Source organism: Carcharhinus amblyrhynchos, chromosome 4 (genome assembly GCF_965287045.1).
Source record: "Carcharhinus amblyrhynchos chromosome 4, sCarAmb.v2.hapA, whole genome shotgun sequence".
In the NCBI taxonomy this organism is placed as follows: Eukaryota; Metazoa; Chordata; class Chondrichthyes; order Carcharhiniformes; family Carcharhinidae; genus Carcharhinus; species Carcharhinus amblyrhynchos.
This window is the reverse complement of record NC_137327.1, coordinates 35,834,346-35,844,881: the sequence shown is the minus strand read 5'-3', so window position 1 is coordinate 35,844,881 and position 10,536 is coordinate 35,834,346. Positions and strand designations below refer to the sequence as shown.

The window sequence follows — 10,536 nt, the reverse complement described above, 5'->3', positions numbered from 1 at the left end:
AGATCTCTTCAAAGAAGGAATGAGAGGTGGCGATGTTTGGGCTGGAATTTTGAAACAGCGAAATCACAACATCTGAAGGCTCAACCGATAATGGAAGACTTGTAATTGACAATTTGGAGGTAGTTCAAGGGTCAAGAGCTGGGCAGGAAGTGGAGCTGAGTACAAACAATGTACCTGCTTCCAGCGTACAAAGTGAGAGCTGAGTACAAACAGTGTACCTGGTTCCAAAATCCCGTTAATGCCTTGGCAGACAACAACTGAAAATACAGTAAGATATCTGCCTTTACTGGAAACTTCAAAGCCTTATAAAATGAATAGAAATACAACTATTATGAGTCAATGAACAGATGTTGTGAATATTGAACAATGCTGAACAAGAAGCTCTTTGATTTATCTGACCTGAGTTCTCTGCTTTCACAGCCAGGCTGTGAAACGTGTGCACAGTACCCTTGGGAAGGCACATTAACAACAACAAGTTGTATTAATACAGCACCTGGAAAACAATATGTCCCAAAGTGTTTCAGAGGAGTGTTGTAAAGCAAAGTTTCATATTGAGCCATTTAAGGAAATATTGTGGCAGATTGGTAAATGTTTGATCAAAGATGTAGGGTGGGATTTTCCGCATCCCTGTGAGGTGGTTCGTGGACTATTGGTTGATGGCGGCATGTTTTAATCCTACCGCTGTTAAATGGGTTTCCTGTTCAGTGCGCCTCCTGCTGCCAGGAAACCCATGGCAGGGGTTCAACACCAACAGCAGGACTGGAAGATTCCACCGGCGAGAATTGCTGGAATTTTCCAGTCGTTTATTTTAAAGACTGTCTTAAAGGAGGAAAGTAAGAAAACAAGACAAGTGGAGAGATTTAGTCAGGGAATTCCACAGTCTTGGGCTTCACCAGCAAAAGGCATAGTCACCACTGGTGGAGCCATTGAATTGGAGACATTGACGTTGGACTGGGGTAAACACAGTAAGAAGTCTCACAACACCAGGTTAAAGTCCAACAGGTTTATTTGGTAGCAGATGCCACTAGCTTTCGGAGCACTGCTCCTTCATCAGGTAATGGTTGGATTATTTTGTAAACTATTATGTTGTAAATTGAGCCTGTGTCTTTATATGACTTGTTTATGAACAGAGCTCCCATTTACTTGACAAGGAGCAGCAGTTCAAAAGCTAGTGGCATTTGCTACTAAATAAACCTGTTGGACTTTAATCTGGTGTTGTGAGACTTCTTACAGAGCCACTGAAATCAGGAATGTTTTAAGAGGCCAGGAGTGGCTGAGCGCAGACATCTCTGAGGGTTGTGAGGCTGGAGATAGGACATGGCAAAACCATGGGGGGGATTTGAAAACAAGGATGGGAACTTAAAAATCAAGTTATTGTTTGACCAGGAGCCAATCTAGGTTAGTGAATAGAAGGGTGATGGGTGAATGGGACTTGGTGCAAGTTAAGACAGGATCAGCAGCTTTTGGATGACCTCAAGCTTACAGAGGGCAGGATGTGGGAGGACAACACAGCATGCAGTAGAATAACGAGGCTAGAGGTAACAAAGATATCAGTGAGTGAGTCAGCAGCAGATGAGCTGAAGCAGGGACAGAGTTGGGAGATATTGATAATGAAGAAAGTCAGTCAGTTTCCTCATCCAGGCTTTTACGTTGTGACCCATTTGGCAAAAGCACACCAGATGAGAAAAGGATAAAAGCAAAATACCTGTGGATGCTGGGAAGTTTAGTAAAAACAGAAAATGGTGATTATGCCTTTTGCTAGTGAAGCCCTAGGCTGTGGAATTCCCTCACTAAACCTCTCCACCTCTCTTGCTTTCTTACTTTCCTCCTTTAAGACACTCTTTAAAACCTACGACTGGAAATTTTAACAAAAACAGAAAATGTTGGAAATATTCAGCAGGTTTGGTAGCAACTGTAGAGAGAAAAACAAAGTTAAGACTTCAGGTCAGTGGCACAGGTGCTGCCAGGCCCTACAGAATATTATCATCATTTTCTGTTTATATTTTAGTTGAGCAAAGAATTTGGCTGGTCTGTGTTGTCTTCCCAAGTCAAAAAGCTTGCAATGCAGCACAAGCTACACACGAATGACTACTCCCTTGGGCTCAGGTACTGGAAGGAGGCCAAAAAGTGATTTATTTTTAGGCAAGCGCTGCTACTTGAGTACCTTGTTGTATGAGAAGTGTTTAGCATTTATCTGTATTTTTTTCAGTATGAATCAAATTTGTTCATGTGACGTACCTCCGAAGGTGAAAGAAATGAAATATTCCAATTCTATCTTGCCTCAAAAGAAAATGTTCAGTTAATGCTCAGTTTTGACTGGGATTATAACTGATTTAAATTAGGTACAGTTGAAATGTACGAACATCAAAACAATGAGATGTGATCACCACTTCAGCCCTAACCCCACTCACCCAATTTATCCCTCTCTTCTTCCCACCATCAGTCATATGGACACCCAAAGAAGTATGCTGATGATGTTATATATACCTTTAGGCACATGATATTCTACTTTGTGCACTGATTCAAATATGACAATATCTTAAAGTAATTTCTCATTATGTTTTCTGTGTCTATTATAGGAGACCCAGTTTTCTATAGCAACACTTATAAAGGGAAAACATACTGATGGTTTTTGGATCCACAAGTACTTGTAGAAGTTTATTTAATAACACATTATGACTGAGGGATAAGAGAACTGACTCTTCCTGCTGATTTTTACACCTTAAGTAGAATTATGACAAAGACAGTTCTTTGAATTATTTTGAAAAACTAATACCTGCAGGATGCTGCTATTAAAGAATTTGATAACTTTCTTTTATATTCTTTCATGGGGCTTGGGCATCGCTGGCCAGCCAGCATTTATTGCCCATCCCTAGTTGCCCTCAAACTGAGTGGCTTGCCCTACTTCAGAGGGCAGTTGAGAGTCATGTAGGCCAGGTCAGGTAAGGACAGCAGATTTCCTTCGCTAAAGGACATTAGTGAATCAGCTAGGTTTTTCTGACAAATCTACAATGGTTTCATGGTCATCAGTAGATTCTTAATTCCAGATATTTTTATTGGACTCAAATTCCACCATCTGCTGTGGAAGGATTCAAACCCAGGTCCCCAGAATAATATGGTGATAATACCATGAGGTCACCAGCTCCCCTGTATTAAGTTGTAGTATAACTGGTCCAGCTATGTTTCTAGAAATTAATTCGTAGGATATGAGTAACACCAGCCAGACCAGCATTTAATGCTCATACCTATTAACCTTTGAGAAGGTGGTGGTGAGCCATCTTCTTGAACCATTGCAGTCCGTGTAGTGAAATTACTCCCACAGTGCTCTTAGGTATAAGCACTGACATTTTGACCCAAGTAAAGAACCTATGCTCATGTTTGACCAATCCTTGTTTATGACCACTACATTGGACACTGAAGAAAATAAAAAATGTAACATGGTGGCATGATTTTGAATATTTGAGAATTTAAGCCTCAGTTATTCACCTTCAGCAAAAGAAACAAGTGATGTAAAAACAAAACAACCACCAATTTTCACTATGTATCAGTAACTCTGCAGTTCCCTAGGAATCTTATAAGCACTGTGGGATTGCACCTTGCTCCAGCAAGCAGGCATCCCAGTAAAATTGTTTACATCTGAGAAAGCTCAATTAGTAAAAATCTAACTTCTGCAAAGTTTAAGCAGGGACAGAAACTAAGCAACACATTGCAGGTGGGCACAGTGGTTAGCACTGCTGCCTTACAGTACCAAGGATCCAGGTTCAATTCCTGGCCTGGGTCACTGTCTGTGTGGAGCCTGCACCTTCTCCCCGTGTCTGCATGGGTTTCCTCTGGGTGCTCCGGTTCCTTCCCACAATCTGAAAGACGTGCTGGTTAGGTGCATTGGCCATGCTAATTTCTCCCTCAATGTTCCTGAACAGGGGCCAGAGTGTGGTGATGATTTTCACAGTAACTTCATGGCAGTGTTAACGGAAGCCAACTTGCGACTAATAAATATACTTTACTTTAAACAGAATCCCACAGATAGGAGAATTCATGAATCTAAAATACTACAGATTGGGTTAGGAAAAATAATCCATCCATAGCTGCTCTTAACACCTAGAAAACCTTGTTAGAAAGTTTTTTTTTCTGCTGCTTGCTTTTTCATTTTGACCTCCCTGCAGCTATTTTCCTGTTGAAATCATTGCTTTGTGAGTGGAGCTCAGAACTCAACCAAAGTCAGGAAAGAGCTCAACAGTGCCATCATTGCAGTTAAGCAGGAACCTACTACCAGCTAAGGCAGTGGTCACTAAAGGTACTGCACCCAGAACTAAATTAATTCTAAAAGAGCTGGAGGAAAGTTGCATATCTGTGAAAACATCCAGATAACATTACAAATTCTGCAAAAAGTTAAAAGATTGATAAATTTCAATTAGAAGACAACAGGTTTCCTATTTGAATTTACTTTATTCCAGCAATGTGGCAAGCTATGTTTTTTAATAAAAAAACAATTTATTTTGTATAATGACCATTTCCCACCACTTACACATAGTGGGAGGGGTTTATGACAAAGTGAGCCTGTGCTTGCACACTGTGTGGATCACTCCATTGATGGTGGGTTGCCTCACTACCCCTTTTCCAGGTTCTTCCACAGTCAGTCAGTAACCCCCCACACCCCTCTGCTGCCTGAGCTCCCACCCAGAAGCCACACGGCTGAGATGTGGTCACCATCATAGTATCCACAATGTATCAATACAAAAACCATATAAAAGCCTCCTCTCGGCACAGGGAACAGAGAAAGTGTTACGATGCAGAGGTCTATCCCCTTCTGAGAAGACACGCCAAATCCCCCAAAGAGGAATACCTCACTTTGTAATCTATTAAAAGTGTTTGGGAAGGTGTGAAGTGTTCTTCATTAACGATTGGAGGTTCGATAATAGAAATACCTGACATTCACTTCAAGTGAACGAGTTATTTATTTAACCAATTAGGAACTTTAACTAAACAAGTAATATAACAACTAAAGGAAGATACTACCGGAATGCTGTTCAAATAAATAAAAGTCCATTCATTGCCAAAAAAAAGTAACAGACTTTAGTCATTCTCAAAAAAAATACAACCAGGTGTTTTGGCTTTGGAAAACATTTGGAGTTCTTCTGTCAATTCCACCGTCTGTAAGCAAGTTCTGATTTTGGTACCCTTCATTAGATAGAGTTATAGACATAGACTTAGTCATAGAGGTTTAGATAGATGGAGAGTTCTCTTAAGAGGTATTTTAAGCTGGTAGGGGGCCGCTCTTGCCCTGTCTAGGTGTTGAGAGGTGGCAGCCCTTGAGTTGCAGGCAGGCAATTGAGTTCCTCTTTTTATAACTGTGATGACCTATCAATTCTCCTACAACAGAAAATTCAAATTTGATAGGCTCCTGATAGCTGAGTGTCTTCTTTAAATTGATAGGCTGCTAAATTCAAAATTCAAAAGCCTGTTACCAAGGCAACCCTGATGCTTGGTGCTTGTTACAAATGTGCAGTCTGTGTACCCTGTGTTTTAAACATCCAAGCACTGACACAAAACCAGCTTTTAAAAGGACCACACTTCACAAACTCAACTTCACAACACAGGGTCATACTGTTCAACAGGCAAGAGTCCCCAGGAGATGGAGAAACAGCAAGAATTTGAAAATTGCTTTCACTTCATCCTCGTTCAGAAGAATGTTTGGATTTCCTTTGGTGATGAGAAATTCTCAGCTGGATTCCAGACACTTCAAGATTCCTTCCAGCATTTTGACCCTCAACAGGTCATGATGCATTTTGTGCAGGAATTCCTCATTGCCACACGATTCGGGCAGAAGCTTCCTGGGAAGTTCATGCCAGTTTCCAACACTTTCTCCTGCACAGCCAGTGCCCCACACTCCATTTTGGGAATCATTTGTGATATAAACTCCTGGTTGAATTCCACACTGTTGACCTTCATTCTGTGGCCCTCAGCGGCAGAGGGAAGCTGGGGCTCAACCCAAAGCCATGTAAGCTCAGCAGGTTGTGGGTCAGGAGCTTAGAATCATTGAATCATAGAATCCTACAGTGCAGGAGGAGGCCATTCAGTCCATTGAGTCTGCATCAACCATGATCCTACTCAGGCCCTATCCCTATAATCCCATGCATTTACCCAAGCTAGCCCCCCTGACACTAAGGGGCATTTTAGCATGGCCAATCCACCTAATCCGCACCTCTTTGGACGATGGGAGGAAACCGGAGCACCCAGAGGAAACCCATGCAGACACGGGAATAACGTGCAAATTCCACACTGACAGTGACCTGAGGCTAGAATTGAACCTGGGTCCATGGTACTATGAGGCAGCAGTGCTAACCACTGTGCCACTGGAGCCACTTCATGGCAACTCCTTGCCAGAAGTTTTCTGAACCTCAATATCCAGATACACAAGCCATTAAATTTAAAATTATTGTAGGCATTGAAGGCCTCCATAGCCTGAATACATCAAGTCTGGCTGATGGCCATCTTAAGAATCTAGATCAAACATGGTCAACTTTCAAGGATAAATTATGAGTGAAGCTCAACTTCTGAATGCACCATCTGCAATTACATTTGGACAACAATTGACAGAGACAATTGATCAATTCATAAGTTGATGCATAGACAAGGGTCATATTTGCAACTTCACAGTGGCAGAGCTGACTGAAAGAACAATCAAGCTTGTGATATCACCTAACCAAGTGGAAGCACTTAAAAAAAAAATACATGTTGGACCAACTGAGAGGTTACACCATGGAAGCTCTAATACAACGTGGACACAAGTATGAAGCCACACTAATGGGTAGGCTATGCATAATTTGTATATCGCTGACATGTTAGTCAATGCAGACAAGCCTAGTAAATGCCTCATACATGCACCCAGAAATTGTCCGGCTTTTAACACCATATGAAATGCATGTGGCAACAGAACACACTGGAAGCACCAATGCAGAAAGCAAAGGCCAACATAAGAGGTTCAATGTTACTTGAAGACACAACCTGAGGCAAGGCTTCAGTAGCATTCCAACCAACCAACAGCGTGTACCAAACAGCACAGAAACAAGATCCACAAAATGTCTAGCCAAGTTATATGGTCAGCTGATGAAGATGGCTGGACTATTGATGCAACACGTGAGCAAACATTTAGCATGGTGAAAATCAAAGAATACAAATAGCACAGCGGTACTAACAGAAGCCTTTCCAGATATACCATCCAGATTGTATACCAATGTCAGCATAACAAATGCAAAACTGTATACCAGTGCAAGTGCAGACATGCTGCCATTTTATACACTGAAATATACATCCTCATGGATGTGGCGAGTAATTATTCAACCAATGAAGCCCAAACTCTCAGTGTACAATGGCTTGAAGAATCCGTCCCTGGGATTCATAACACAAAATAAGGCATCTCCTCACTCGGTGTGTTAATATAATCAGGGCCTAGTTTTAAGGCTGATTACATTGGAATCCTAAATTAAAGAATTGGGCATATTAAAATCAAACACACTCAAACTTCGGGCAGGCCAGACTTGACTAAGGTCAAATATACACATACACAGAAACATGTCTGGGCCTGGCCCACCAATCACCCATCAAAGATCATTGCACTCCACTGAGACCCAGCAGGAGATCATTGCACCCCATTGAATTGCACTGGCCTATTGTTAGAAGCCCAGATCAGGCCAGACTTTCTGTCACCTAGAGTTCCTGCAGTTACCTTATCTGGCAACGGGTTACATATAAGCAACACCATGGGGTTGAACACCTGGGGGCGGGCTCCTGTTAGGCAGACATCAAGAAACCCACTGGATATTGGGACCCCCCTCCCGAATTCTCATTGGCTGGAAGCCAGAGAAGTTTCTGGAAAGGCAGGGAGGGAGGGGGATAAAGGTACACATTTCAGACTCACCAGCGGTGACCACGAGGGAGGTGACCTTGACCATCCAGAAGACTGATCAGAGAAGGAAAGGAGGAAGAAGCTGCCATCATGGCTCACCTTTGTGATGACAGACCAAAGGGACTCAGAGAATCGAGCCTGCAGTTTAACCATACCATCTTTGCAGGTAGTATACTTGAATGTGGGGTATCCTCTTGTTTTATGTGGGTAATTTAAAGGATAATAGTATTATTATTAATAAACTTATTGAACTTTTACTTGTGTTTATCTTCTGTCCATCTTGCGAATAAGGGCACTAGGGTAAAACGTGGACTGGTCAAAAGTATCTGAGACTTTACAGGTACAACAGTGGACAACATGGGTCCAGTGATCACAGGCCTACCAGTATGCAAGCACTTCTCCTTAGTCACCATCCATAGCAATATCAAGACAACGGCAAGGACCAGAGACCAGAGGAACCCACCATCGGAAATTCTATACTTACACTAGGAGAAGTTTGCCTAAATCTGCAATGCTGATCATCAGCCAATAGGCTACATGATGGTGTTTGAACTGAATATACATACCCACTCTGAACTTGCAAACATCACACTAAAGAACCTATGTGGAATGGCTATTCGGTATACAAGTGCAAACAAGCCTCCCCAGTTATCAATCGTTGATACTCCTCGGAGTATGAGATGCAGGAGAAGATGAAAGATGCCTATGACCGGCATGCGGGCAATGAATTATCAACCTGAGAATTGACGGAACATTTGAGTGCAGCACCCAACTGATGGCACCTGAAACCCAATAGAAATGGTTAGTAAATGCCCAAAACCAAGACTGTACCAAGTATGACCACCAAATGGTCAAGAGTGCGACAAAGCAAATGTCAAATTGGGACAATCCCATAACTAATAGCACTGAATAGTCCTATTGCAACTAGAATGTGGTCTGAGATGGGATGCAAATAAAACATCCCTAACTAGCATTCCGAAAATATACATCAAACATCATCAGTAGATTCTTAATTGCAGATATTTTTGATTGAATTCAAATTCCACCATCTCATTTTTTATTCATTCATGGGACACGGGTGTCATTGGCTGGCCATCATTTATTGCTCATCCCTACTTGCCCTTGAGAAGGTGAGCTGCCTTCTTGAATCGCTGCAATCCATATTTGCTGGATTGACCCACAATGCCACTGGGGGGAGTTCCAGGATTTTGACCCAGCAACAGTAAAGGGATGGCGATATATTTCCAAGTCAGGATGGTGAGTAGCTTGGAGGGGAACCTATATATAGGTGGTGGTGTTCCTATATATCTGTTGCCCAAGTCCTTTTAGGTGGTAGAGGTCACAGGTTTGGAAGGTGCTGTTGAAGGGGTGATAGTGAGTTTCTGCTGGTGCACACTGCTGTCACTGTGCATCAGTGGTGGAGGGAGTAAAAGGTGGTGAATGGAGTGTCAATTAAATGAGTTGATTTGTACTGGATGGTGTCAATCTTTGTGAATATTATTGGAGCTGCACTTGTCCAGGCGAGTGGAGAATAGTCCATCACACTGTTTTGACTTGTGCCTTGTAGGTTGGTGGGCAGGTTTTGGGAGTCAGGAAGTGAGTTACTCGCTGAAGAATCCCTATCCTCTGATCTTGCTATTGTAGCCACAACATTTATAAGGGTAGCCCGTTCAATTTCTGGTCAATAGTAAACCCAAGGACGTTAGCAGAAAAGGATTAACAATGGTAATGTCATTGAACATCAAAGAGAGTTGGTTAGATTTACGCTTGTTGGAGATAGTCATTGCCTTGCATTTGAGTGATGCAAATATTACTTGTCACATCACCCAACACTGAATGCTGTCCAAGTCTTGATGCATCTATTCATGCAATGATTCAGCATCTGAGGGTTGTCACTGATACTGAACATTGTGCAATCATCAATGAACATCCCCACTTCTGACCCATGATGGAGAAAAAAATCATTGATGAAGGGGTTAAAGGTAGTTTAACTCCTGCAGCAACATCCTCTGACTGAGAGAACTGACCTCAAACAACCACAACCATTTTCCTTTCTGCTAGGTATGACTCTAAATAGAATCACAGATTCACAGAATCCCTACAGTGCAGAAGGAGGCCATTCAGACCATCGAGTCTGCACTAACAACAATCCACCTAGGCCCCATCCCCAGAGTCCCACATATTTACCTGCTATTCCCTCTAACCAAGCAGCCCAGGACACTAAGTGGCAATTTAGCATGGCCAATCAACCTAATGTGCACATCTTTGGACTGTGGGAGGAAACCTGGTCACCCGGAGGAAACACACACAGACAGGGGGAGAACTTGCAAATTCCGCATAAACAGTGACCGAAGTCGGGAATTGAACCCAGGTCTCTGGAACTGTGAGGCAGCAGCGTTAACCACTGTGCTACCATGCTGAATTTTCCCAATTCTCCTTGGCTCCAATTTTGCCAGGGCTCCTTGATGCTACACTTGGTCAATGTAGCCTTGATGTCAAGGGTAGTCACTCTCATCTCACTTCTTAAGTTCAGATCTTCAGTCCATTTTTGGACGAAGAAAGGCTGTTAAGGCCAGGAGCTGAGTTTCTCTGGTAAAACTCAAACTAAGCACTCATGTGCAGGTTATTGC

At 42.4% G+C, this 10,536-nt stretch overlaps 1 pseudogene; it reads right to left on the bottom strand.

Annotated features, from left to right (window-relative positions):
- Positions 1 to 5,608: 5,608 nt before the first annotated feature.
- On the bottom strand, positions 5,609 to 8,622 carry LOC145342306 (multifunctional methyltransferase subunit TRM112-like protein pseudogene; annotated as a pseudogene).
- Positions 8,623 to 10,536: the final 1,914 nt, after the last annotated feature.